The sequence below is a fragment of the Anas platyrhynchos genome, chromosome 4 (assembly GCF_047663525.1).
Source record: "Anas platyrhynchos isolate ZD024472 breed Pekin duck chromosome 4, IASCAAS_PekinDuck_T2T, whole genome shotgun sequence".
Classification (NCBI taxonomy): Eukaryota; Metazoa; Chordata; class Aves; order Anseriformes; family Anatidae; genus Anas; species Anas platyrhynchos.
The window spans coordinates 78,803,233-78,829,585 of record NC_092590.1 but is presented as its reverse complement, the minus strand read 5'-3'; the positions used below and the strand labels follow the sequence as shown (position 1 = coordinate 78,829,585).

The 26,353-nt window shown below is 43.4% G+C and overlaps 1 long non-coding RNA gene across 1 annotated transcript; it reads left to right on the top strand.

Annotated features, from left to right (window-relative positions):
* The first annotated feature begins 6,311 nt into the window (after positions 1-6,311).
* Positions 6,312-16,597, top strand: LOC119716971 (uncharacterized). The gene is made up of 2 exons (XR_005265860.2): positions 6,312-6,638; positions 16,020-16,597. It is a non-coding gene; the product is annotated as an uncharacterized lncRNA (long non-coding RNA).
* The last annotated feature ends 9,756 nt before the right edge of the window (positions 16,598-26,353 follow it).

Here is a 26,353-nt window from a genome sequence, read left to right as displayed (position 1 = left end):
CTACTGTGTGACCTTGGGTTTGTTTTTCTACTTTACGTGTGCCGCCAGCTTTCGGTCCTGTTGTGGCAGATGTGAGCAAAGATGATCCCTGAAACCTTCAGAATTTCAGGCTCTGACTCCCAGATAGCGACTGATACATTTAAATATACTAATTTAAATATACTGCAGCTACTTATGTAAATACCCTCAGGATTTACAGTAGCTATGTTATGTTGCTTTAGTTATTAGACTTTGGATTACAGCAGTAGTTAGACAATCTTGGAATAAAAATCAGTTCAGCTGCCTGGTCTTGCATAATTACAGTATTCTGTTAATAGCCTGTTATTTAGATTTATTAAAAAACAGAAATAGATTAAAAAACAAGCAAAACAAAACCCTTGTTCAATATTTTTCTTTTACAAGTGCAGCCAGTATTCCAAGGCAGATATTTCTCAGAATTTATTTAATCAAGTGACTTTCAACTGTTTCCATTCTGGAAAGCCATGCTGTAAAATGAAAGAGAAAAAAAAAAAAGAGAAAAGAGAGAAAAGAGAAAGGGGGGGGGAAGAAAGAGAGAGAAAGAGAAAGAGAGAAAGAGAGAAAGAGAGAAAGAGAGAAAGAGAGAAAGAGAGAAAGAGAGAAAGAGAGAAAGAGAGAAAGAAAGAAAGAAAGAAAGAAAGAAAGAAAGAAAGAAAGAAAGAAAGAAAGAAAGAAAAAGAAGGAAAGAAAGAAAGAAATCTAAAACTTTTGGGAATCTTTATCCATCAGCATTATGAAATCCTGTTTCTATCTTCCACTAAACAAAACTACAGCTGGCTGGAAAATGTTTGGGTCTTTTCTTTGCCCTTGTATAATCTTGTTTGTTTGTTTGTTAAAGACCTGTCAAAAGTTGAGAGGAAAACTGTTTTCTTTTTTCATTTTTTTCCCCCCAAAATTATTCTGTTTTTCCTACCAACAGAGACAACGCAACCCAGAAACTGCCCAATTTATTAGAGAAACCATTATATTAACCAAGCAGCATATCTAATGGGAAATTTGACCAAGTTAATATTTCTCCCAAAACATATTTAATACGTTTAATGAGTCCATGCATCCGTAGTTGAGAACTTGTGATCAAATATAATCTAGGATCCCACTGTGGAAACAGATACTCTCCAAACTATCGTTTGTAAAAGAAGAGCCCTTGGGGGCAGGAGTAGAAAATAAGGCAGCTGGTGCTCTTTAATTATACTCAAGCTGAGTGGAAAATGCCTTCCTTTCCTACAAATGCTTTTAAGACTTTCCTCACTGGGACAAAACCAAGATGTGGAAGTGCATATCATTAATACTGGGAAAGGATTCCCATCACCATTATGCCCCAGTGTAACTGATTTGTGAAATTGGGCAGAAAATTACTCCTGTTCCAGAGAGCATCCTTGAAAAACTTCCTTGGGACAAACCTGCTTCCTTTCTCCATGCTCCAGGTCACATCAGGTCCTGCTGAGGCATGACACATCGTCTGTCCACGACCACAGGGGGCTTTCGTGATGGACATGCAGCCAAGGCTGCAGAATGTCATCGCTGATCGGAGCTGATAAGGAGCAGGATGCAGAATGCAAAATCACGAGTGATGTGGAGGAAGGTATCTAGAAACTATTTCCTGGTAGTAAGGCACAAAGTAGCAGTGGATAAAAGGGAAGGGAAAGAAAATGCCTTGCATTAAATAGCATATAATTGTTCTACACAACTCAGAGTGAATGCTCGTCCCAGGGATGGAGAGCAGTACAGAGATTCAGAGCAAGATAGGACAGGTGTTCACATGAGCAAAAAGAAACCCAGTGCTCTGGAAGGGCCAAGTTCCTTTAGAAATGAGGCCAAACAACACTCCGTGTGATGGAGGGCAGGTAACAAGTCCCAGCCCTCCATCTGTTCAGACAAGATGAGAACTCTCTATTGCATTTCCCAATACTTGACCTACCTCAAGGCTCCAGATTTCTAAAAGAACCAAAAGAGGCCAAAAGTGAAGGCCATGATGAGTAACTCCTCACATCCAGGGAGCTTTCGAATGTAATGGGACTATAATCTGTTTCCATAAACACACCAATGACCTTTTTACTCTTTTCAGAACTAAGAAATTCTTTGTCCCTCCCCTGCCTGAGCCGTCCACATCCCTGGAACATTCTTGTTTAGTCTCCTGAAATGTTATTAACATCCCCAGCAACAGAGAACCATAAATCCCTGCATCCCCCTGAACTTTACTGCACTCCGAACTGTTTGGATATTCAGTATCAACAAATCATCCCGATAAATATGATTTCTTTGATGGCATTTCATCAAAATAGTTTATGACTCTGACATTTTGAGCATGGATTTACAGCAGCTGCAGCTTGTGCAAGACTGGCGGTCACCTTATTGAAATTCACCTAAGGAAAAAAAAAACAGAAAAAAAAAACACAACCCATACAGCAGCTCCTACCATGCTAAGTTTAAATAGACTCTTCTTTTTACTTCCCACACTTTCTTGGAAAAGGCAGGAGTTTGGGGATCCGCAAGACAAACATTGGCTTTGGCTCATCCTAATCATGATGATGGTGGGATCAGGCCTCCAACTCCAAGTTCTCAAGCACATGCAGGAAGAGGTTTCCAGATTTACTTAGCTTTACCCTACTCTAACTCAACGATGGCAAGAGGTGGCTTACCACTTGCTTTAGTGGGGAAATACTCATCCAGTTTGTATATGTCTGTTGTTGTACTCAGTTGCTCAACACTGGGAAGATTTCAAAACATTTAAGATATAAGAGGAAAATTTTGCATTGGAAGACCTGTTTCTGCTAGAGAGAGGGATTTAGGGCTACTGAAAAGGGCACTGGTGGCATGTCTAGAATATATGGGTTATCTTGGTCCCTGGTGTTCAAAACCAGCTCTGAGCTGGGTAAAGAGAAAGGCTAAATGTAAACTGGGATGTGGAGATCTGGAAATCCACAAAAGAAGAGAAAAAGGTGCTTTTGTTTAAATTTTCAAGCAGGGCCCAGGAAGGAAGATAATCTATACATGAGTGCTGAGAGCAATCTCAGGAAGAGAACAGCAATTAAACTCAAAAACAAGAAGACACTGGGTGTCGACTGACCATGAAAAAATCAGTCTGGTAGCTAGAAGCAAGCTGCTGAAACACCACAGCAGTGAAACGGTGAAATAACCTCTCATTAGGAAAGAAAAGGGCAATAAAAGGACACCTGCCTGTTTGTGAAGGGTTGGATGTGGCCAGCATTTTGAAACAGACAGTGACCGGACTTTATGACCCGGTTAGTCTCTTTCAAGTTTTGCAGTGTTCAGTTTTAAAAGAATTGTATACGGCTCTTCATGCCCAGGTGAGAAGAAACTGAGACACAGTGATCCACATCTTCAAAGACAGAAAAACTCTGATTTCAGAGTTTTTGGGTAGTTAGGTTTACGTTGTGTGACCAAGGCCTTGTAGGCAATCCACAGCATCAGACAGAATTCAGCTTTTGGGAACTCAGAAATGTGCTGAGACCCAGAAAACTATCCTCCTGCTCAGAACAAACCCAGCAGAACTAAATCCAAATCTGACCATAGACCTGCTCCCATGTTCCCATGAAATACAAACACTCCACAGAGTCAGAGGGGTGACTTTGTCCATTAGCAGGATTCTGGCCTTGTGCATTATGTGAATACCTGGAAAATTTCCAGGCTGCATCGCCACAGAAAGGAGCTTTGCTTGGAGCAGGTCCTGGTGGGGCCAGGGACTGGCTGTACAGCACACCACCCCTTAGCATCACCTACAACCACCAGGAGCCTTTTTGGTTTCCTCTCTTCTCATAGCTCTTCACTAGGACATGAAATGTATGCTTGAGCCAAAGAGTATTTCTTTCCCCATTGTCTAATTCTTGATCCTGATCTCTGAGACTTACATCAGAGCTTGACCCTAAGAAAACATAACTTCTTGGAAAAGGTCAGTTTAGAAGACATAGTTATTTTTACGTTGCCTTTTAGAAATGCACTTGAGTAACACATAGCAAAGGTATTTTTCAGGATGTCCGTCAGATTTTTGACCTAGATCATGACGATAGCCTCTGTTAGAGTATCTTGGATTTAGCACAGCCTTACAGCTAGTGCTGTTTAACTTCTCTGTCTACATGAAATAAATCTCTGTCTCTTTAGGCAATAGCAGTGTGATGCTCAGAATCCTCCACTTAGTTATTCCCAACTGGTTTGTGCAACAAATGTTTTCAAGACAGCCACATCACAGAGAAGTGAACATGGGGACAGGGAAACTCATCTAAAGGCTTCAGTATTCAGTGTCCTAAATTTTCTTTATCCTTCAGCTATTACCTTGTAAATTTTGTTAATTTTCCCTTTACTCCCGTGTGGTCTCCTTGCATATCATGTTTAAAAGAAGGAATACGAGAAAAAAACAACAATCAGTGAACCCCATAGCAAAATTAAGCAGCTCACAATGTAATGAAAGAAAAAGGAGGAGACACTTTCTGTGTCCTGACAAAGCTGGTGGTTCACTGCTGAAACTGCTGCAGGCAGGACTTGGCCACATCCCTGAACGGAGGGGATTAGGATGCAGCTGTGCTCTCAGGCAGCCACACTACAGAGTTCAACCCAAGGCAAAGTCTGGTGCTTGTCCGCATTGATCTGCCTCCAGGTTCAGGCAGGGAGGAGGTTTGGGGGTGAGGACAGGGGACGAGGCACAGAATTCCTATCAGAATGCAGGATGTGTCTGATGCTGTCACAGAACTGTGTCTCGACAGTGTCTCGACTGTGCGGATGTGACTTCTGGGCCATCCAGGCCATAAACTAGACTAAGCCAGGTATGTGTAACATCATTAAACTAATACAGCTCACAGAGAAAATGAAAGAAAAGCAGCTGTGCAATTCAGTCATGGTAGAAGTAAAAGTGCCCCGTTGCTGTAATAGTGGTGGTTTGTTTTTTTTTTGAGAGAGAGAGACTACTTTGGCAAACAAACCCTGTTTCGTTCTGGTATGAACAAATAAGTTTGGCCAATAGCAGTGCAGACATAATGTACTTGGATGGCTGAAGGTATTCAACTTAGAATTGCATTTTTAGAATCATAGAATGACAGAATATCCCAAGTTGGAAGGGACCCACAAGGATCATTGAGTCCAGCTCCTGGCACCGCATAGGTCTACCCAAAAATTCAGACCATATGACTGAGAGCATAGTCCAAATGCTTCTTAAACTCTGAACTTTTTGTTCTTATTAAAATAATTAGATCAATAATGGCATACTGGTGGTGTGAAGAACAAAACTACTGGCACGTCTCAGGGTACACAGTAAAAAAACTTTCTCACACTTTTCACTAGAAAATCATTGCGGGGCGAAGAAGTTTTGTATGAATGTTTGTAGTGACCTAGCCCCAGTAACGCTCAACATTTTTAATGTTGATTTAGAAATACACCTGTAGCCCTGGAAAAGTTACAGGGAAAGTTTCATAGCATCAAATAATGAATAGGTCTGGGCTATCACATAGGGCTTATCTGAGTTAATAAAACGCATTTTCTTTCTATGTAAAGTCACACATAGGGATAAAGAAGACAGGAGGGTCAGAACCAGGGAATGGCAGACTGAGAAAACAGCAACTCTTTAAAGGATTTAAGGGTCAGAGAGGACTGGCAGCTCAACGTGAGCTCCCATTGCAAAGATTAATGGGATCCTTAAAAGCACCAGCCATGGAGCAATGACTCAGAGCAGAGAAGAGAGCGTGGTGCTGGGGAGACAGACACTGGGATTAAGGGACAAACAAACAGAGGCAGCGCCGAAAGCAGAGTTTTGGTCGGAAAAATATCTTTAAGTGAATTTGGGATTCACCTCATAACTTCTGACACCTAAAGCTAACATGAGGTGAATCCTGCCTGAAGGGGGTTAGAGAGCCAAAGGCTGTAAGCTGAGAAGGCGTTTGGATGGCATCAGGCTGACAGTGCTGTGTTTCCAAAGTGTTTGGGTGGTGACAGACACTGCCAACCACAGAGATGAGCCTGTCAAGGAGCAGCAGAAGCCAAAAAATGCAAAGAAGAAATCCAACACTTTTTTTTTTTTTTCTTCTCTTTTCTCAGAGGGAGTAAAGATGCTTGGATTAAACTCCAAGTGATGACACGAGAGAATGACACGGTTTGATCGATGGCACGTTAGTGAGCCTCGTGCCAAGAGAAATGGGGCAACTTCGTGCAATGCAGGAGAGCAAACTAGGTGATCCCACGGTCCCTGTCATCCTTCCACACAGCCTGCAGCTGTTTGGCTGTTAAACGAACTGTCTCTTTCCTTCAATTAAAACCTGGTTGCCAGACCTGCAGGTCCATTGGATACACCTGTGCTTCTACACAAAACTCCACATATATTGTGAGCAAGGAGGAAATTACCCTTCCCTCCACAAACTGTTTGCTAAGTCAGAAGAGGGTGTGGTAATGAGAGCAATAAACCATGGGAGCTCATCTGTGCACCTGCTGCAATCTCCCCTCTCTCTGCTGGTACAGGAAGCCTGATTTAAGGGCTTGATTTATGCCACCTTTCTGCACTGTGGACTGCTTGTGCACTCTCCTTGAAGCAATCTGAGCAGAATGTTATATGAAAAGGGAGAGACTGCATCGTATTTCTGCCATGCTGCTTGTCAGACAGATCCAAAAAGCAAACTCTGGTGAGTTAAGTTTCCTTTCCTTTTAATCCCAGAAGAGTTTTGGTTTTAAAGTGCCTTTCTGTAACTCTCTCAAGTGAGGGTGAGGGGCAGTGAGCTTATGGAAGCAAGGAATGAGCATACAATCTGTGCTATGCCTTTTGCTAAAGCCAAGGAATGGGCTTTTGAGCATTTCCTTTAGTAATGTAAATGTAACAAACACAGTATAGATACAGCCATGGTTTGCCTCTCTCCATTTCATATTTCTGTCTTAAAAAAAGGAAGAAAATCAGAGTTTAATTCTGATTAGAAAATCAAGACAGCCTTTTCTTGATCATAATGGATTCAGGTGCTACCCAACACTAGATCCTGCAGTCCTTAGACCTTTGTCATTTTGCCTTGCCTCTGAGGACATCTGGGCACACTGGTGCTGGACTGGTGATCCTGATAATGCTGATGACCTCTTACTTGCACCCATTTTGGAGCAGGTTCTCAGGCACTGCCAAAGGACATATGCTCATAGGGAGCAGCTGGTTGTGTTCTCTCCCTCCTCTTGGCCATACTGTATATAGAAATGGCAGAATCCTGCTAGTATTTTGCCAAAGCAGCGTTGCTGCCTTTGGGTAGTCAGGAAGGAAAAAGTGGGTAGAAGTTTTAGAATATCTCAACCAGAAAACCTTTCTTGTAAGCAGAAAAATCTACCTTGTTTTTTGCCCAATCTAATTTGAGATAGTGTCTTTGAGATGGTGCCAGTTTCTCAGAAAGAGAGCAGAAGTGGGAATATCAAACGCTACACAAACTCAGGGCTCAAAATAATCATTCTGTGATCACCGCAGCACAGAATGAAGCCGATAACTCATTAGGCAAGAATATGTAGGCAATTAATGTTAATTTCACTTGACAATTGTAACCCGGTGTCTGACTGAAACACTATAATCTGTGCGAAGGAAATAGTTTTCATAGCTGCTTAATTAATGATAAACAGAGCTTTTGTTGTTACTTTTTTTCTTAAATGAAAGAAAAAGGAAAAAAAGAGAAGAAAAAAAAGAAATCAGTGTAGATTTTCCTCACCATATGTGCAAATGCATTCTGGAGGGCCAGTGCTAGCAAACTTTGGTGGCAAAACACATGCCCATTGCTTCATCCCTTCATTCCAATGGCATGAGATGGGAAGCAAAGCACAGTGTATGATCTTGTCGTGGGAGCCTGGGAAGCATCCAGCCCACCAGAAGCTGCTCCAAATGGACTGGGAGAGAACATCAGGCTGGCCTTGCGTGCCTCTGCCCGCGGTTGCAGAGAAGTGCCGACATCGCCTGGAAGCTCTTGACACAGATCATTGTTCTGGCTTTCTGCTGCTTCATCGTATATTTCCTGCATTGTGCTTCTTCACCGTTATTTTTGACCAAGGACATGTGTCTGTAAAGAGCTCTAACAACACCGTCTCTTGCTCTTTTTCTAGACTTGCAAGTACCTACACCCTGATTCCTCTCCTAGTGGTGATGCAGCCTTTAGACTTGTCTCCCACCTCAGTGGGACAATATCTGAGTATTCCCCAAACCTATTTCATCGCTTCCTTATCATCTGTATAGGTACTTAAGATGACAGCGCATGTCACGGGGTCTCTCTGTGGCAAGGGCCAGAGTCATCCTCTGATGACTCCAGAGTCATCTTCTGTCCTACATCACACCAGCAGCTTTGATGGAACATCTCAGGGAAGGGCTCAGTGAGGAAGGAGGGATAAAGAAGGTCCACTGGGAACCTCACCTCACCTTAAAGCCATCTTTAAGAGTGCTACATCAGATACAGAAGCATTGATAATTAATGAAAATGGCCTTGAAACTGGTTTAGAGGCTATTTATTAAAGTAAAGGGTAAATTGGACTCTTTGGACCATCCATTATGTCCTGGCACCTCCTTTAACTTCAGTATCCCAAAGCAGCTTTCACCACCCACGCAACACATGTTAGGTTTGAAACAATCCTTATTCTTGCTTCCCTGGCTGGAAAAGTGTTATTTGGCACTCAAAGTGGCCACCATGGAAGGGAAGGGACACGATCTGGCAGATGTGTGGCACTGGGAGGCCAGGTCTGCATTGAGGTGGGTCCCCAACCAAGGCAGCCCTGCTGCAAGGCTGAACTCTGGTTCCCTTCCCATCTGTGTCAGGCAGTCTTCTTCATGGTGTATCCTTACAGCTGCCTGGGATGGAGGACTGAAAATTTTCTTTATGGTGCAGGTCTGGGTGGGTGGACAACTGCTCACTTGCTGAGTTGCCCTAAAGGTTGGCCAAGGACTGTTTCTCCAGGATGATGGGTAGCCCAGACTTGCTGCTGGCATGATGCAGGGGGCTGTTCATGAATATAAGCTGGTATAGAAAACTCTTTGTAAGTGCAATTAATTTCTTATTAGTGTTTATACCCCTAGGAAAACAAAACAGAACAGATGACTTTAGAAATAGAGCTATTTCTAAGTGGTCTTGGTGGCCTTATGCTTCACCAGGTGAAGAGCAATTTCTTTTGCAGACCTGAATACCACTGAACAGAAGTTGTGGGCTACCAGCTGATGATAGCGGGTGACTTTGGGCAGTGCTGAGCAGTCCTTGAAGGCCATAATTAGGGAGTGGAGAAGTTCATCCATAACTTCTCATGGAAGGAAAGCTGTGGACTCTGCAGTCTCTTCCTGGATTCATGTATGGCCTGATGACTTCTCTTTCCTATGGCTCATTTCCCTCACAGACAGACATCATTTGCATTTCACAGTATTTGGAGATGCCTGGAAATAAAGTGCTGGAGCACCCATGGATTTAATTTGATTTCCCTTGCTATGACAGAATGAGACAACCTGTTGTGGATCCACAGGTTAAGCATGGGGTAGATCCTGATTAGTAGTTTATTTAAAAAAAAAAAATAAGTTTCAGTGAGGGGAATAAAACTTGTCAATACAAAAGGTAAGCACTGGACTAGCTCTGCTAAGAAGGTCATGGTACCTCTATTTCAGGAAGTCATTAAGCAGACAAACACCTTTGTAAAACATGTTAGATTTGATTCTGAGTTGGGATCTAGTTTGAGATTCTTTCCAGACTTTTTCTCCATGCAAGACTTTCTTCATCCTTTTTTGGGACACTTCCTCCACCTTCTCCACCATGTTCAGCAGCTGTTTCTGCAGTAAACAGCATTTGCTTGCCTTGTGGAGATTTATTGGTGGAGTTACTGGGTACTAACCTGAAACCACTTACACCACGGCTGCAAATTGTGCCTTGGATCCCACAACACAAGGGCTGTCATTTTCTGCCACAAAAACAGAGGAAAAACCTTGTCAGCTCAAGGGCCCCGAGAGACTTGTTTGCCATCTCCTTGCAGATGTGCGTGGCTTTGTAGCACCCAGAGCTCAACACAAAATGGGGGAGAGCTCACAGACAGGATAAGCATACAGAGCCTCATTTCTGGGCAAAACAACAGGTACTTAATGGATAAGGAGGTGCATGTGCTGGAGGGGCGTTGGGATAAATCATAAAATCTCAAGATAGAACCACAGAATGGCTTGGGTTGGAAGGGACATTAAAGATCATGTAGTTCCAAGCTTCCTGCTATGGAAAGAGATTAATTTTTTATTTTTATTCTTGTTTATTTCTTGTGATCATTCCATAACTCCAACAAGTGGGCTCATGTGGAGGAGTGGAGAAGACAGAGGCCATCTATACTGTTAAAGCCAGCTCCAACAAATCCCCTAGCCCCTGTTTTTTTTTTTTTTTTTTTTTTCTTTTTGTCCCATGGGAGGTGGCTGCAGGGCACTCTGCCTAGTAGAGGAGAGCACAAGGGGTCTTGTGGGTTGAATCCCACCATGCTGCTCCACTGGCCAGCAGGAAAAGCTTTGCTTTCCTTCCAGCTGAGCCACCGGGGCTGAGATCTGCGAGTCTGAACCCCCCTCTTTCCTCTTTTCAGACTGCAGCAGGAAAAAAAAAAATGCATATACTGACAACAGAAACCCTCCATTCACAAGGGTTTCTGCTGACCTCACTCGTGTTTTCCCAACACCAATTCGGCTGAGTGAACAAGGGCGTGATTTGGAGCTACCGCAAGCCAGCCTGCGAGCCACGATGATTAAGTCCATTGGCTGTGGCCCAAATCTAACATGAAAACCCTTCTCCCCATGCTCACCTTCCACCATCAATTATGCCTTTATCAGGCAGGCAGTTAGGAACTTGCCTCTTGCTCTGACCACTCCGAAAATCCTCCAGGGCCCTGCGAGGGGAAGAAGAATACCCCATCTCCATTGAGACCTCAGTGCTGCCTCTTAACTCCTCGGGTTTCTTGCTGAAGTCCTGGCTGCCTTTTGTGCTGCTTCAAAAAGGAATCATTATCGTCTCTTTGCCTATGCCCCTACTTGCTCCATCTCTATTCAGGCATAATGGGGTTTCTCTGAGAAGAGAGGCGATAATATCACTTCTCAGGCAGTGAGGCTTAGCTCTCACCTCGGCGGGCTGGCACGGAGGTTTGGCAGCCCTGCGGTGCCTCCCCTGGAAGGCATCCTCTGCGAGGAGAAACGCTCTGCAAAAAGCCACCAGAACACACTGAGCAGACAAACGGGGGCAAAACTATTAAAGCTTGGAGAGCTCTGCTTACGGGTATCACTTTTTCCCCCCAAATGCGTAAGAACAAAGAGTTCCATGGAATTTGGATTATTTAACATAGTAAACATTAAGCAACCTGTGGTTGATATAAATGCTTCCTTAATAGGCTGGTGAAATTCCTTGGGACTGGTCCAAGTTTATGTATAACCTCCAGCCCTGCTCTTACAGACTGTGTCTCCTTCCTCCCCATAGATGCTTTTTTAATGCCACAGTAGCAGACAAACATAATTTGCAGCAGAACAGATTTCTCCCTGTGTACTGCATGGGGAACCCAGATGCCTAGCCTGGGACTTGGTCTCCTGTTCTTTGGGATAGCATAACTCTCATATGCCTGGGTCCCCATCCTTTCAGCAATGAATGCTGAAATACTTTATTCAAAGTGAAATAGATTAACAGGAGATATTGTCATGAAAACCCGATCCAGAATAACTTAAAGGTCAATGGTTGGGTTATTCTGGTGGTGGTGGTGATTCAAACTAATTTGTGCTATAACTGCAGGCTTTGTAACTATAAAGGAATTGGGAGGGTTTTTGTGGTTAGGACACGTGCAAAAGCCCATGTAGGTGTGCTTGGAACACGTTGTGAACAGGAGGTTTTATGAAATAGCTGAGCTGATCCAGTAGCTCACAGCAACTGAGGGTCTTCTGGCCACATGGATCTGCTCCTTCTCTTCAGTTGAGTTTGGCTTTTTCTGACCCTCTCTTTCGGCATACTTAACAGGCAGAGAACAAAAACAGAAAAGAAAGGTCTCTAGTTTTCTGAGCATTTAGTGAACTCTCATAGATGGGTGCTAGAGTTCCCCTAAGAGTATAGATGGGACCAGAAAGAACTGCTTTTTTTTTTTTTTTAAAAAGCTATTAGAACATAACTTTCCTCTGAAGTCTCACAAAAACTCATCTCAGACCTTAATCTGAGAATCCCACCTAGGCTTTCTTGGGAGTTAGTTTTTCATGAGCTATACAAGGATCTTAGTGGTTTAGGAGCCATACAAGGACTTAGGTGGTGGGGTGTATATCCACCACCAGAAACTTAGGTCCTTAGTGGGTCTTCATGTGCCACTAACAACAGGCAGGATCTGAAAGGTGGAGGATTTTCTGATGAAAATGGAAATTTCAGGTTTAGGCAGACCATGATTTTCAGACCCCAAAGGTAATGGGCTACAGAGGTGTTCCTGAAGGTAGCATTACAAGTGAGAATGGGAAGAAAAGACTTTGCTTAGCACTATGGTAGTTTCTCAGGCACCAAGGGGTTTAAATGCAAATTTTACTTTCACTTGGTGAATGAACACTAGAGTGAGCCATGTAATAATGTGAAAGGCAATTTTAAATTTTGGATCTTCCAACAACAACTGAACCTGATTTCATACTTTTCAATTATGAAAAAATTCTGCCCCAAATCAAAGTTTCCTCAACTTTCAACTTTGCAGAAATTTTAGCTAAAATAATTCTATTTTATATTTTTTTTTAAATTTTTTTGAGATAAACGTTTTCTAAATAAAGCAGGAATTTTACACAAGCTTTTTTTTTTTTTTTTTTTTTTTTTTTTTTTTTAAACCAAATAATCAGTTTCAGCTGAAAAAGAAAAAAAAAACTGGGATGGGAAATGTCCAATCCCATCAAACCTTTGTAGCTGGAACTGACTGTAACCCTCTGGTCCTGAATACCCCCATGTCATTCTTGCTTTTCTCAGCTGTAATAGACTCTTGAAATCTAAGAGGTACCTGCACATCACTGCTCTTTTCCTCCCTGCCTGGAGGTATGTGCAAGTATGGACTGAAGACAGCATGTTTTATAGCACACGTTGACTGGGGTTTGCAGAACCTTTTTGGTCTGCTAGCCATGCGCTGCGATGCGTTCAGTTCCTGCTGTTTAACTCTCTCTGTCCTTCCATAAATCAATAGCCTCCCCAAGCACAGCTCACACACAGACTTTCAGCTCTGTCTCTTTCAGCTCCTTAGATGTCTTCAGGCTCCTTGGTGCAAACTGTCCAGACTCGGGTGTAATGAGCTGCTGTCTTTGCTGTCTTGAAAGTGTTTTTTTTTTTTTAAACTCCCTGTTGAAAGATGCATCTCAGCACCAAATCCACATATTCTTTCTTTCAAGAATGACTGTGAATGTTAACACAGCCTGTGTGGTAGCTTCTGATGGCCTGGTGTTTGGTAAAGAAGCGCTCTTGCAGTCCCTGGGGAGGAGCATCCCCTCCTCATGGCATGTCTCTCCAAGCTTGTTTGCTTCTTTCTTTCTCCTCCCACCTCTTCTGGATGTCTGCTGAGCAGTAGGGACACAAAGTGCTTGTCGTGCCACATGAGCCTGGGTGTGCACCAGCCTGCCTGGCCATTCGGGCTCTCACTAAGCTCGCTCTGCCCTGGGACTAGGAGTTTCATTCCCATGAAAAGCGGGTGCTGACTGAATCCCAGAGCCAACCTTGTTTGAATCCTGGTTGCAATTACACCTCACTTCCCTCCCTTCCAGCCTGCAGCAGGAGGAAGATCAGCTCATCTTGCAACTTTGTCCTGTATTTCCTTATAAGTTGCCTCATCCTGTTCTCCTTGTGTCTTTGAACTTAAAGCCACCTCCATCAGGATAATCTGAAAAGCTCATTTTAGCTGCAGAGGTGCTAGGTTGGATTCAGTTGCTGATGAGTTTGGCCTCTGGACCCCAAAACGATGAAGGTGGCTCTAGCTGGCTTGCCCCAAAATGACTGAATAGGCAGTGGCATGGACAAAGAGAGGAGGAACAACTTTGTTTCTTTTTGTTCATTTAGTAAAATTAATTTTTTACCTTTTAAAGTAGAATTTTGAGTGGATTGCATATCCATTTATGCCTTGGCATGAATTCAAGGTATGACTGCAGAGCTAAATATGAGAGGCTTAGGGACCAAGGGACACAGGCTGGCTGGCACGCATGTTGCTAAGGTCTAGCCCCCTCTAAGGAAGCTTGGCCACATCCACGTCGTGTGGCAGCTGGACTTGCTTCTCCTTGGCTCCACGTGTCTGAAATAGTGAGGACTCTGCTGCAATACCTCAAGCAGAGGCAGGCAGGGCATGAAGGTGTCCCACAAGCCTGTTTGAGGGTGCAGAGCATCCTAGGCTAGGTTTGGAGCTGTGAACAAGGTGACCAGAGCCCAGCTGGGTGCAATCTTCCCCAGGGTGGGTTCCCAGGACTGCATTATCCCCATCACCACGTCTCAGAGGGAGCGAGTTGGGGTGGTCCAAAACTGAGCCAGGAAGCCAGGCGTGAGTGAAGCGGTGCGGACAGGGGGGGCCCAGGGCTGGGGCAGCCTCCCTCACTCAGCAGTGTCCGTGGATCCAAAGTTTCCACTTTGGGGAACATTCCTCAGTTTTAATGTATTATTTTTTAAAGACTAAAACCCAAAGAGCACAGTCATTCGCCAAGAGGTGACATCTGGCTAAATAAATAACAATCATTGGCTGGTCCAACACATGTTTTGTTTCGACTGAATCTTTGCTTCTAATGAGTAAAACACAGAATATAAATGCGACTGTCGCATATTCAAACACATGCACACACATACAATTTTTTGTGTTTGGAAGGAAGGGTAAATTCCACATGAAAGAAAATAGAACTTTTATCCATGTGCTTCAATTACTGAGATCTAAATAAAAATGATGAGGTTGTCATCCCACTTATTTTTAGTTATTTTGATTGCAGTGAAAATAACACTGAAAAGAACATTTCACTAAAGTACTCCTGATCATGTCTCGCCCTGCAGATGACAATTTATTTGCAGTCATGACTAGTGTGTTCTCTATGTATGGTACGTACAAGTTGTATCAGTCACATAAAGGAAGATGAATAAACAGAGCAGATAGTGTGGGCAGAGATGAAATGTGGTGGGGTGGCTTTCCCCACATCACGCTGTGGCCAAGGCCCTGGAAACACACTTTGGTTTAAAGTGCTCTCCAGAAGACTCCAGATCTTCTCCAGCACAGTGCATCTTCCACATGCACCACTCACGTAAGCAGAAGGTTTGAAGGCAGAGGTGATTCTTGTTGCTGGAACTGCTGCTCAGACACAGAGGAGCTTGCAGGATCACCCAGGATCCTGAGTGATCCCCCTCCAGTGTGGAACGGGACCAGTAAACCTCAAAGACAAATGGAAGCTGAGAACATCTGCTCTGAGATCAAGTACAAATGGCACAGAGAAGGAAGATGGCTGGTTCTTGCATATCAGAAGGGGCATTAGTATGGGGAGATATGGTAAAATTTTAGCATGGAAGGAGAGACAAAGTAACTCAATGTGAACCGAACTTTCAGAGATTTTGCAAGAGAAAAATTATAATATTCTATAAAACAGATATCTTCACAGTGTTCTGCAGTTGTGCTCCATGATAAAGAGACATGCAGGATCAGATTTTGAAGGAGTTTTTATTTTATACCTGGGCCTGGTAAAATTAAAACCATAGTAGGGAGTGCAGGTTCATCACAAGGCCCTTGGGCATGATCCAGGAGGCATGAGGGACCTGTCAGTAGTGGGGAAGAAACCATGTTGAACGAGCCTCTAAAAAGACCTAGCACTGAGAGTGCAGTGGGACAAGTTTTTGATTCACATAAAGTGTTTGGGGCTATAGTGCCCATCACACAGGACAGGAATAACATTGAAAATAAACCCTGGGATGAGGTTTACATGTCTCAGGGGAGATCAGAACAGTCTTTAGGATCCTTTGGATCTGAGGAAGAAAAAAGTAACCTTGAGGTAGTGATTCATCTTTTCCTAGAGACAAATGTTTAAATGCACAAGGTGTCTAGTGGTGTTTTAGGTGCTCTGAAGTATCTGACGGATTTGCATGGGACCAACATACGTGATGTGTAGGAGCTCTGACCACTTCTGGTGCGACATCTCTGTTTGGACAACTCAATCCACTATTACGATGAAATGAACCTGAAAAATCTCTCTTCTTTCATTCAGAAGATGATCCTCAGCTCCCTCGTGCCCTCCTGGTGGCCAGGGCACTGAGTGCAAAATCAAGAGTGCAAAATAAAAACTGCTGTTTTCTCTTTTCTTCTGCGTTTTCAGAAGCTGCTTTAGCAAATTGGACACCACTGCTCATGGGGGGTTCCAAAGGCACCCAGGAAATGGCTGAATATTGTTAACAGCTTAATAAACACTGCAACAAGCCCACAGTCAGCCTGACTCGACGTGTGCTGTCCAGGGGGAGTGAGTGCATGCACACCAGTGTGCTAAATGGGTAACCAGACACCGAGGGGAAGAATAGCCAGAGCTGCAAAGGGCAGATAAAAACTGTCTGCACTCAGTAAAAAGATCTGCCTTTGCCCAAGTGAACTGTGTTTAATTAGTCCGAGACAATGCCATGCTATTATTCCCTTCATCCTTTCCTTCCTCTACCTCAAGTGCTTGGCAAGACTCAGAAGTTTTTTTTTCCCAGCCCTTTCTCTCCAGCATCTGCCTGGTTCTCCTTCGTGCTGTCTGCCCCAGCCTGCAGGGGAGAGATTTCCCTTTGGTTAGCAATGTGGTGCAATTCTGCACGGCTCACATCATTGACCCCAGGACAAGGAGAGGTGCTGCATGCCACTGCTCGTATCTGCTGATGCTTTGCAAGGGCATCACAGGCAGCACGAGGCACAGGTGGTGTTCCTGTGAGACCAGCACTCTGTTGGTCAGGTAGGTCTGTCAGAGCACAAAGTGGAGGCAAAGAGAAAGGGAAAATCACGCAGAGACATAAAAATGAGGTGAGGAACAGAAGCAGAGTTCCCTGTCATTCCCCGGCACAGCTTCCTGGGGAGAAAATTGCATCAGATGTTGGAAGAACTGGGTGATGTGGGTTTGCAAGCCCAAATATGAGGCACAAATACTGGAGGAAATTTAGAAAATATTGCAGGAAAAAGTAGTCTGAGGGGTGAACAGGGTCAGAGACTGTCATCTGCCTGGCAGATCTCCTGGCATGAGGTTGGCACCTCATCTGTGGATGCTGTGGATTTTGGGACAAGGTTCAGCCTGAGCCTGGCCAGTGAAGCCCAGAACGGAGCTGCTTCACCTGTGGCCGACAGGCAGAGACAGGACTGCAGAGCACCAGGGAGCAGTCAACAGAAAAGAAGGCAAGAAATCCTCTTTCACATTGCTGTGAAGCTGGCAGACACGTCCAGGGTCAAGACCCCAGCCACTGCCTCTGCTGAGGGATACCATTAGTAATTAAAATAGCAGAAACCACAAATACATAATGCAATAAAATGTGCCTGGCTGGCAAGCTAAGAACTTAATCTGCCATCTCTTCCTCCCCTGGCCATCAGGTAGTAGTGTAAAACACAGAGACATTCAATAAAATAAGTAAATAATCTTAATAAGAGTAAGAAACTCTACTCTGTGAACAGGGAGACAATATATACGTATATATCTGTGCTTCATAAGGAGCTGTGTGCTTTTGGACTGTGTTGTTTCCGTTTAGACTGTATATTTAGACTTTTCCAAGCAGCATCCATCTGCTCCTAGCCGTGTGGAGCCAGCACTGAGCACAGTCCCTGTGCACCACGCTGTAGTACTGGTGACATCTTCATGGGGACAGCTAGAGCCACGTAGCAGCTGGTTGCCCCAGCTGGTGGGAATAGCTCATTCCCTTCCAAATTTCGGCTCTAAGTGGGCTGAAAGGGAAGATTTTACTCATCTCAGTGGATCAGAGCACCCCTTGAAGGTCAGGAAGGGGGTCATCATCGCTTCTACAAATGGGGAAACTGAGGTGTGGGGTGGTGAGGAGGGAAGGGGTGGCACAGAGTGCAGGGACAGGAATGTTCCTGTGAATGATCCGGGCAAAGAGCATCAAGCCTGTGCCAATGAGGGCTGGGTGCAGCCTTTTTCAGATATAGTCTGGATCTGCATGGGGATGGTGGAGGTTTGGAAGCATTTGGGGTCAGCCCGCAGCAGAACCCCTCAGGAGGGAGTGAGGGTGGAAAGGGTGAGAGATGGGGACCCCTTTGAACCATGCAGGAGCTGAAAAGGAGAAAATGTCAGAGGGCTGGAGGGAGGGGCAGGTGACAGGAGAATGAGGGGAAAACCTTTGTCTCTGAGATCAATTCTTCCAGCTTCTCCCCTTTCATTAGCAGCCTGGGCCATTTGGGGCTGTGGAGGCACAAAACCCAGCCACAACAGTGCTGCCCATTTATCCGCAGCCCGCAAGTGGACAAGAGGACTTATTCTCCAGGCCTTGAGAATGAAATCTTCCCAGGGTAGGAGGCCGAGCCCAGGGCTTTGGGGAAAAAAAACACCCTTTTCACTGCGAGTCATTAGGAAGAGATAAAGGTCTGCCTCGCTATTTGGCTTGTCCTGCCAGCGCACCTTCTCAGCCCTGGGACAACAGTGGGGCCATTTTAAAAGGCCCTCTAATTATCTATTTCCTCCCATTGCTACCGCTTGCAGAGGGAGCTACGGAAAGAAAGAAAAGATTAAAAAAAAAAAAAAAGGGCTTATTTCAACAGGCCTTATCTGATAGCGCATTCAAGATGGGTTTCTCTCACTCCCCCCCCTCTCCCAGCCCTCCCTCCACTTTCTTTTCTTGCCTTGCTCTCCTTCCAACGCGGAGGGACCAGGTTTTGTTGTCTGGGCCTCGAGGAACACGGCCGAGCGGGGTGGGTGGAGGAGTGGTGACAGGGTTAACAAAGGAGGCCTCACTCTGCGGATAATGACTGGCCCCGCTGCCCTTTCAGGCAGGACACCCAAGCTCCCCCGGTACCAGGATGTCTTTCAGGCTTGTCCTAATTCAGAGCCATTGTCCTGAGCTTTTCTAAAGGAGGATGACAGCTGACATCAGCTCTCTATCTGCAGCAGGTTTTGTCCTTTTCTTCCAGCTCAAGCCATAGATTTCCCTGGTTTGTTATGCAAAAACCAGCAGAGGCTTTTATTGATTTTTTTTTCTTCTTCTTTCTGTAAAAGTGTGGTCCCGATAAATGCTGCTAGATACAGACGTTCACTGAGTGCATTTCAATCTTTTTTTTTTTTTTTTTTTTTTTTTTCCCATGCCTGTGCATAGGGTACTACTAAACAAGAGCTGAATTAGGGTGCAGATACACAGCGTGCCAGCTACCACAGAGACTGCCTGTGAAGACATGCTGATCACACAGTACATTTCTTTTAGAAAACCACCCCAAGCTTGCTGTAACCCCCACAAAGTCCCCAAGGCATGTTCAGATTTTTGTGCAAACCCTTCCTACACCCCATTCTTGGGCAGAGCCAGAGGCAGGGGACAGTGCTAGGGGGATGGCTGCTCTCACCCAGCCATGCTGCTCTTGTGTCTTCAGCCCATTTTTGTAATAACTGCACTCCAAGGCATGTTCCCAGCCATGATTTTCCTACAACCTTTGCATTGTCTGAATCCCCCAGCCTCAATTTTGGCTGGCCTACAAGGGCCATCAGAATGGTCAGCCTAATTCCCTAGGGAGAGATAAATAAATCCCTCCACAGGAGGAGAGGGGAGATGGTCAACAAGGCTGTCAGTAAGCACAGTTAAACATACCTTTTCCTGCTGTCATTTTCAGAAGGTCTCGATTTCACCCCAATATCCCTGCACCAGTCTTTATGACTCATGCACAGCTGAAGCCTCTTGCAAAGAGGTATCCAGATTAAATGAGAAGACCCTAAGTAAAAGACCCTGTCCCTGCCCTGCAGCAAAGTGCTCCCACAGCAAACTGTTTTCCCTTTTCACCCAAGTTTTCCCAGCCCAGCTGCCCTGTTTTGCCTCTCCTCCTACTTTTTCCTTCCAGGTTACAGAATAATTTCACATGTGTATTTTCCTCATATGATGTTGTCTGTGTGACTTCCCTCCCCACCTTCCTTTTGATACCCAGAGCACGAGCTGTCTGTGTCTCTGCCTTTGAAGGCATTTGGTTTTGAAACTGAATTGCTTTTGTGGTGTTTTTAGCATGATCCCTCATTTTCTCACTTTTCTGAAATATCACTACAACTGCATCAAGATTTCTACATCGGGGTGATCACTGCTTTGCACTAAGGTAAAGCACTATCTCTCTCTTTGCTGCATCTGTAATTATATATATCCATTGGTCTCAGGAAACCTTTTTTTTTTTTTTTCTCCTTTAGTATGCAGACTCACTGTATGAACTTCTATGTATAAGTCACTACTAACACAGTTAATAAAAATCTAGCTGAATGTAGAGCAAAAGCAAGTCCCAAAATTCCTTGAATGAGTGTCTTTCAGGGTCACCTATGTTCAACTTCACTATGTGTAGTGTCCTTTAAGTTGCAGTATAGCACTAAAAAGGTGATTTCCACCGTACAGAAGACACTTAATCACAACATTCATATCCAATTCCCCTGTTTTTTTAAGGTTAGCAGGAATCTGATACCAAAACTGATTAAGTGATAGCAGAGCTCAAGCTCTCCAGTCTGATCTGAACCAGCAAATAGACACTAATTCCCAAGGTGCAAACGCAAACCAGACAGCCCCGAAATAAGTAACAAACCACAGCTGCTTAAGATGTTGCGGAGTCAAAACGCTCACGCTCTGCTCGTTTGGCTGTTCAGAAATGTGGCAGGCAGCAAGCAGATCAGATCCCCCCACACATGGGCTACAGCTACACTCGTAAACAGAACGGGCCGGGGTGCTGGTTGACGTCATGGCCAGCAAGGAGCCATCCTGTGCGTTTTTTGTGCTGCCTGTCCTGAGCTTGGGCCAGCATCTCCCCATCAACGCCTGGCTGTGTCTCGGGGGACAGCATGGGGCAGGACCAGCAGCTCATCAGGCCTGGTTCTCATGGTTGGGTGCCCATCCCCATTTTTTTGTTGGTTATGGTCTTCTCCCCACAGCAGTCAAGAGGAATATTGTAATGTTTCCCTGGGTGTAGATCAAAAGCTTACACCTTCAAGATAGATAATTTTCATTAAATGAATGAAATGAGTTATTAAGGTTCAAGGGGAGAAGCATCTTACTTTGTGAGGTGCTTCTCTTAACCTGACTTCTACCTTTAGAAAATTATGAAAATTTAGAAAATTATGGCTGTATCTTCGTCTTGTTTTCCAGCACTCCTGACAGTCCTTGTACTAGATAAATTCTTATCAGAGCTCAAAGCGAGAAAGCTGCTGCAGTCCTAAATATCCCTGAACAGGGATGAAAATCCTCAGGCTTCTGTACCTTACTATTTAGTGAACATTTTGTGCTAACCTCTCACAAACTAATGTAAAAACAACGTTTTTCATGATGTCGTTTCAGACACTATTGCGCTGTGACAGAAATCAAGGAGATCTCTGCAGACCATAACCACTTGCTGAGGGGAGGTTAAAGTTGCTGAAAATCCTATTTGACCTTCTCAATGGAGTTAATGAGTCAGAAGACTTCCTGTGGATAATCCAATGAGGTGGATAAAAAGGTCCTGAACTACTTGGCATGAAGTCAATGCCAGAGAATTCCCTTACCCTCTAATCCCCACGAGCAGAACAGCACAATCCCATCTTCTCTCAGGATTTTATGGGGTTGTCATCATTATTGTTGAGCTTTCTCTGTGGCCATTGTCTTTTATGGGAAAGCACAGTATATAAATTAACAACAAAATGTCTCCGATGTCAATCAGGAGCTCGATATTACAAGATACAGGAGAACTCTGCCCATATTCTTGACATGTTTTCATTCTTTATTTTTATCTACAATATCCCTAAGGAATCTTAGCCGTAGGCCAGGACCCAGTTGTACCGTGTTTAACACAAATTTAAGTTTAGCTAAGTAAACTCAATATTCTTAGTAGATACTGTTCAAAACTTTTCTTTCTTTGTTTATTCAGTCTGTTAGATGTTATAAAGCAGACTCAGAAAGAAATGAAGTCTTTTGTGAGCTTCTGAGATACAACCTCCAACGCAAAACACTGTAACCTCTGCAGCCTGCAGCTGACTTTTTCTTCCAGATTTTGGGAGAATTTTACTAAAAAGCAGTCTGTCACATTTAATGACGCATTGGGGATCCAACTGTCTGCTGTGATTTGAGGTAGAGTTTACCTCAAGGAATGTGAGCTCCCTGGATAATTAGGTGCCCAGTTGGATCTGGTCATCTGGGCTCTTGGGAAAGCCAACAAGAGAGGGACCAACCCTCTGGGAAGTGAGTTCTGCTATCCTAAAATACTATCAAAAACCAGTTTTTTGAATCACTCTGTGGAGAAGCCGATAAATTTCTTCTTTCCGATAAATTTTCAGGGCAGTGGATAACCAGTTTAGACAATATGACTAGCTTTTGTCTGATTACAGTTAGATGACTTGAATCCTTCATTAAGTGGCTCCTGATTAATTACACTGTGCAAGTCTCTATAACCACATAAGTCATCTCTTAAGACTGTAGCATTAGAAGGCCCTGTTCAAATGATAGTCACTGTCAAGACAACAAGATTTGTAGCCCCATTCTAGATTTATGGCCTTTATTATTACTTTGAACTTCTACAGTACCTTAACATTTATTCAGATTATAAAGCTGCACTGAATCCATCTTATTCACAAACTCTTTATAATTGGCCTCATTAGTTTCAAATGTAGGGATGCAGGGTTTAACCTCAAAGTACCTCCTCAAAGGGGTGCTGTAGGGCTCCTCAAAGCACATATTAGCTTTCATTTTTTTATTTTATTTTATTTTATTTTTTTTTCCAGTTGTGCAGAGTACCCACCTGTTCCCACTGTATTCAAAGGAAAAATATAGACCAATTTGGAGGAGAAAGTCAAGATCACATTTTCATGGCTGAGGTCTGCAGCAAGGTAGCTGAAGCTGATGAAACTAACTAGAACTGGTGCAGAAAAGGGCTACTAAGGAATTAGGGACCAGAGAGCTGGTTTGATGAGCAGGATCTAGAATTTCTTGGCCTGGTTAGGTTAGCAGATAAAGGCTGAGAAAGGATGTAATTGGTGACTAAAAATACATCTGGGAGTAATACACCAAAGTGGGGAGACAGCTATTAAAGCAAAAGGCCAGCATTGGCACAGGAACAAAGGGATGGGAAACAGGCCACAGATAAATGTCAGGCTGGAAATTAGATGGTTAAGGTGCTAGTGAAGCAAGTTCCTGGAAAGCCTCTGTTTTGGTGCAGAATGAAGGACAAATAACCTACATCACTGATAAAGGAAAAAACACTGGTCACCCTTTCCTTACATGCTTGCTGTAAACCTTCTTCTGGATGCTCTAAGAATGAGAGAGGATCCAGTTTAGGAACCTAAATGCTGACTTGAGCCCCTGCCCCCAAACTGCATGAATCTATGGCTTTCCCTGGTGAATCTATTTTCTGTTTTCAGGTTTCCAAAAGCTCAGAGTACATTTTCATTGTTAACAGTGAGCAGTGAAAGCTCCAAGCTATGGGACTTTGTCTTCACAGGTACTCTATAAATTCAGTTAATCCAAAAACCACACCCCACCTCCCCATCCCTAGCTGTTCATCATGTATAGAGTAAGTTAGAGAGCTTCCTCAGGAGAATATGGATGAGAGGAGACAAGAAAATACTCTCCTATCCTTGCTGCCATTCCTCTCCTATCCTTCTTCAGCTCCTAGCTTGCTTCTCCCAAGCTTCTCCCTAATTTATTCCGGAGAGAAATATGTCTCCCTACTCCAAAGGATCTCCTAAGAAGGAGAGTCCACCCTGTCCCAAGCCAGCTGTCCCAGTTTTATAACTGTTCTTATGCTTACAAGGTGTTTTTCCTTACGTCTTATCTGGATTTTCCTTGTTGCAATTTAGGCTGGTCCCTTTTCTGCCCTCAGTGAATGTGGAAAACAGTCTGGTTTCTTCTTGTTTGCACTCAGCTCTTGTGTACTGGACTATATCCATATCCTACAGGCTTTGTTTCAAGCACCAATATCACCAACCCCAAATATTCAAATTTGTGAATTACTCTACCCCTAAATTAATGACATTTTTATTTTCACTCTTGTATACGTTTATTTCCTTCTAGACTGTCTTTTTTTGGGGGGGAGGTGATTTTATCTATCCTCTTGTTTTGTTTTCTTTTGTCTTTACAGTACACTCAGGTCACATTTTCAAGCTTTTCTAAGCAGCTCCAAGGGCTAAAGACTTCTTTAATAAAGCTGGAATCCTTGCACAACCACTTGCTTCCAGATGCTGGGGATTACAGTAAAACACTAAATATTGCAAGACTTACGGTACTATTGCAAGAGCTGGCAACGGTGAAGAAGTGGATCAGGACTGAGAGAAAGGGAAAAAATAATGGGAGACAATTAAGAAAAGAACTAATTTAGGGTGAATACCAAGAAAGGAATTTCAGGAAACAATACTTTCCAATAAATTCTCTAAGGCTATGAAGCAGTCTAAAGAGAGAAAGACGGGTTCAGCGTGACCAAAGCCCTGCAAATGTACTGTTGGTAACATTCCTGCTATGGGACTTTTGCATGAAATGACTTTTCTTGCCTTGTTTTGCATTTTCTTTCTGATTGTGAGAAGTGTTTTTAGTGTTTTTTTTTTTTCTTCTTTTTATTTTTTCTTTTTTCTTCTTTTTTTTTTTTTTTTATTTTTTTTTTATTTTTAGTATGTGTAAAAAGTACCAGAGCACGATCTAATCTGCATGTTTGCTAATCATATCATTTCACACGTCAGCCTAGGGTTCAGAAAGTCCACAGAGGATTTTCGGGGTACTAAACAGACAGCATTTGTTCTGACCAGCTGAGCACATCCAGCACAACAAAACAACAGCTACTGGAAATAATTGGAGTCTGGTTCCCAATGGTTGTTTGAACATTTATTTGGAAATTTCATTCCATTCTTCAGTGATCATAGGAACAACACTGGATCAGTCAGACCAATGGCCCATCCTACCTAGTATCTTCTATCGGTTCTCCACAGCAGATGCCTAAGAAAGAATAGAAAAGCAGGACAAGCACTTAACAATGCTTTCTCTGATATTATTTGTAGCTCAGGGACTCTCTGAAGAGATTTCAGATCTTTGTATTTATGGTGAAATGCCATATCATAAATTTAACCTCCTTTAAATGTCTCCCTTTTTGATAATTTCAGCTACAGATGGTAGAAGACTCCATAGACTTCACTGTCCTAATGCTTTTTCCTCCAAGCCCTGATTCAAACATAGGATAATGAAGAGTCACGTTTCAACCATCATAAATTTGATCCAATAATAAGCATGTACATCAGAAGTAAGCAAGTAAGCAAGAAAGCAGGTCCTATGATATCAAGAGCCCGCTAAAGTTTGAACTACAGATTGACCTCTGGTTCGTGGAATTCCCCAGTTAATAATCTATCATTTCCTCCTTCTTAACTGATGTCAAAGAGAGTCACCAAGGAGCAAGTGTCCCTTCAGGGGCCTTTAGCATGTTACTCAAGGGTGGCTTCACAATGTGCATCTCTGCCAGAATTTGTGACCATGCCAGGAACCCCCTGAAACCAGAAGACCTCCTACCAAGAGGTCTCAGAGACAGGTGTGGATGTAGCAAAGGGGTATTTTACTTTTCTCAATGCCACAGCAGTCCCAGCACAATAGAAACACGGTTCAAGTTCAGTTCTTCCTTATTAGAGATCTGATTAGGCAGCTCCCCAGCATGGGTCCCAATTTAACTCCGTTTCATGGCAAGGAATCAAGCGGGGCAGATTTCTTAAGCTAAATGAGCACTGGCCCAGAAGTTGTTCCTGCTTCACATATGGTTTTTGGAGAGCCATGGGAGAGCAGGTCATTAGAGGGTGAGCTGTCAAGTTAAATCATTCACTGATAGTACCAACCAGTAAGATACCACACAGCAATATTCTCTTTTGCATTTGGACTGAGATACCTCCATTATTGCATTATTATTATTATTATTATTATTATTATTATTATTATTATTATTATTATTATTATTATTATTATTATTATTATTATTATTATTATTAATAATAATAATAATAATAATAATAATAATCAGAATTGACTTTGTTGGCTTAGATGGAAGGCATTTGAGAATGTGGAGATGTCTGCCTGCCTTCTAGAGCAGAGACAGTACAGACTGCTCTGATGCAAAAAATCTCTTCCCCTCTCTCCAAAGGTGTTCCAATTTAACCTAGGAAAGAGACTGATTATCTACTTTTTCATTCTAGTCCACCTCAGGTGTGTGTAGGTACTTCCGTGACCATGTGAGCAATGTATTCATATCAATCACGTCCTACTTT